The sequence below is a fragment of the Octopus bimaculoides genome, chromosome 7 (genome assembly GCF_001194135.2).
Source record: "Octopus bimaculoides isolate UCB-OBI-ISO-001 chromosome 7, ASM119413v2, whole genome shotgun sequence".
NCBI lineage: Eukaryota > Metazoa > Mollusca > Cephalopoda > Octopoda > Octopodidae > Octopus > Octopus bimaculoides.
In genome coordinates this window covers 78,873,527-78,876,990 of record NC_068987.1, presented here as the reverse complement: position 1 = coordinate 78,876,990, position 3,464 = coordinate 78,873,527, and the positions used below count along the sequence as shown (strand labels likewise).

General features: G+C 31.4%; 1 long non-coding RNA gene across 2 annotated transcripts in view; it reads left to right on the top strand.

Annotated features, from left to right (window-relative positions):
- Positions 1–3,188, top strand: part of LOC106876477 (uncharacterized) — a 117,628-nt gene extending 114,440 nt beyond the window's left edge. For both annotated transcript variants that reach the window (XR_008264638.1, XR_008264639.1), the window contains exon 4: positions 2,433–3,188. This is a non-coding gene — a long non-coding RNA (uncharacterized LOC106876477). The remainder of the gene's footprint in view (positions 1–2,432) is intronic.
- Positions 3,189–3,464: the final 276 nt, after the last annotated feature.

Here is a 3,464-nt window from a genome sequence, read left to right as displayed (position 1 = left end):
TATATATATATATATTTGTATATATATATTTGTATATATATATTAACCAATCCAGACCTTTTCTTTCTATTCTTTGCTAAATAGTGATATACTGAAACGCGTGTAGGTTTTTTTAAGCATAAGATGTTGTTTTCCGTATTAAATTAATTCTAATGTGTGTCTATGCGTGTGTGTATGTGTGTGTATGTATGTATATATGTGTGTGTGTGTGAGCGTTCGTGTGCATGTCTCTGTGTGTTTGTCTGTGCGTGTGCATGCGTATGAGCGTCATGTATATATATATATGTAAAGGGAGAGAGGGGTAACAGACCGACAGATTTTTAGAAACACTGTCAGATAGGGAGATAGGTAATCACATATACTCAAGCATACGCTATGCACACATACACACACAAGTAAAGCCTTCTGTGCTGGCATATACAAGCATATTAAATGATATACGACTGTGTGCGAATGCACCGTGCCAAGGTTTCTGTACACATGCTAAAGTATGTACGAGCATATTAAACAATTGATTGTTATTATGCATTAGTGAGAAAAGCAATTTATCAATTACTGAAGTACATAGAATAGTTTAAAATCGCTTAAAATTAACTAAGAAGTCAAGGAAATATTTTCTTCATACATATATGATCTATATTTCCTCATGCACACGTTGAAACGCACAGATACAGCAACGCACGCGAAGATATATCTATGTATCTATTCATATATATATATATATATATATATGTATATATACATGAATGTAAGTATGCGCATCTGTACACATGTACACTCATGCATGCACACTCATGGTTTTTCACACACATAAACAAGGCTATGCAAACAAAAGGCACCCATTATATATCCTGATTAGCACTGAAATCAATGCGTATTCTTTAGAAATTATTACAGCAAATTATGAAAGAAATAAAATAAATAAATGAATAGATAAAAATATAAATAAAATTAATACTAGTTTCAGCCAATTATAATGATATCAACGTGGAAATATAATTGGCATACGTAAAACATGTGGGAGTGTGTGTTTATAAAAGTCTTAGCTTAGGAAATTGAATTAGCTGTTCAGTTTACTCATAATATATATATATATATATATACATACATATCAACGTATGTATGTATGTACACACACACATATATATGTATCTATACACACACACACACACACACACACACACACACACACACATATATATATATATATATATATATATATATATATATATATATATATATATATATATATATATATATATGTATACCTTTGTTATTTTAATTATTACAATTCTTCCTATAAGGAAGAAGGTGTTACTTCAGAAAGGAACAATGCTCTACTGCTGTGATTCTGTTAAGAAAATCGATGTATGGTACATGTGGAATTTAGGAAAAATCGTGCATATTATTCCTGACTCCCTGGCAGATTGTAATTCTAAAATAAGTGTTAGCTGGTCAGTTGCTTGCTTGGGAACTGTTGCTCTTCCATATTTACCACCTACATTTATTATATAGCGGATTACACGATTAATTTCGAGTGTGCATATGTCTGTGTGTATGTAATTCTCCGTATAGAATACACCTAGTAGTGCTCAAAAGATTTAAACTTGAACAGGTAGAATGGTAAATGTAAGGATAAGCAAGTTAGGCAGGTCGATATACAAAGAATATTTAATAAACGAAGTACAAAATGTCTACATATGTTTAGTTACAAAATGTCTACATATGTTTAGTTACTTCCGACATACTCAAAATAGCAATGATATCAAGAATTAAAAGTTACAAATGCAACACCCACACACACACACATAAATACTCGTTAGTTTCTATCTATGAAACTATGTAAATTGCTTTCTTTCCATTGTAACCGATGGATTGTATGTTTTCATCTCTGTTATCCTTTCTGTTATTATCTATTTTGTGATTCATTTCGCAATCGTTTCCTTTGACTATGTCATGCATACGCACTCAAATTTACACAAATACACATTTACAAATATATGTGTGTGTGAAATTCAACGATAAGTTCTCAATAGACCAAAGTAGAGTTAGATAAGATATATTCAGCACTGAATTGTTATATTTGAATGTACATATATACTTAAGATAAATCATAGTTACATTTATTCATATATAAATGTATATGTGTATTTATAAATGCATGTGTTCGCATGTGTGTGCATAAACTCTGTGAAAATACTCGCTGTTGTTCGTAACATTTTGTCTCACAATATAATACTATGCAGGTGAATATCTATCTCTCATTTGTTTTGCAGTGAAAAAAAATAAACGTGATTTATAGACGAAACTTGATCACGCCAACATAAACCCATCGTCTGTGTGCAACAAAAATTAATCAAACTTTGCCATGTATGAAATATGCTTATTTGAAATATGTATATGGCATTTTTATTATATATTTTATTTTACAGGTTCACATGGATGACGATACGAAACTGAAGGCCGCCCATTTACGTTCTTGTATTGCGAAAGCAGAATGCTACAGCAGCGATTCATGAGCTTCCAAGATTAACAACGTAACAGACATGCATGCTTTTGGCTGAAGTAATACATGAAGCATTGAATATTTTAAAAATCAAGAAACCCTCAGCTGTTACTACTGCTAATATCACTAATACTACCATTACGACGACAACGGCGACTACTACTACTACTACTACTACTACTACTACTACTACTACTACTACTACTACTTCTACTACTACTACTACTACTACTACTACTACTACTACTACTACTGCTGCTGCTGCTTCTACTATTACTACTCCTACTGCTGCTTTACTTTTTCATATGCATTTTAGCAAACAGAAAACTGACTTCATGAGGAGGCAAAAATGGAACCCTTAGTCTTAAATCCTACAATTTGTTGATCCCTAATTATTATTCTATAAAGGTCTCTCAGTTTGTATAATTATATTTAAAAACTTGGGCTCGTTAGTTTTATATAAAAGAAAATTTAAACGGAAGAAAAACTGCAAAACAAAAATAAAGAGAAACATTTCTGTAGTATCGGAAATCTACAAACGAAATTTGGAACTCCGAGCCATAAATGTGATATAAAAAGATAAAGGAAATATCTCATAACAATAAACGGCAGTTGACTGAAAACTAATTGTAATGTTATAAAAAGCGCATGTTTTAAATAAAGTATTTTTGTGCCAAATATATTACTGTGTTATGAAGTGTTATTAAAATACGTCAAAGACAACAATATATACATAGAGATGCGTGTGTGTGCGTGTAAACATATGTGTGTGTGTAAATGTATGTATGCATTTATGTATGTATTTATGTATGTTTCTTGTTGATTTTCACGTATGAATTTGTGAGTTTTTATTTCTTCTTTCTTTTATTTCTCCACAACTCTATCTTTGGGGAGAGGGAGGAAGGGGGAGAGTTGCTATTACTTAAGATTGTTCGTCATCTAGACCTTTCCGTTTGGT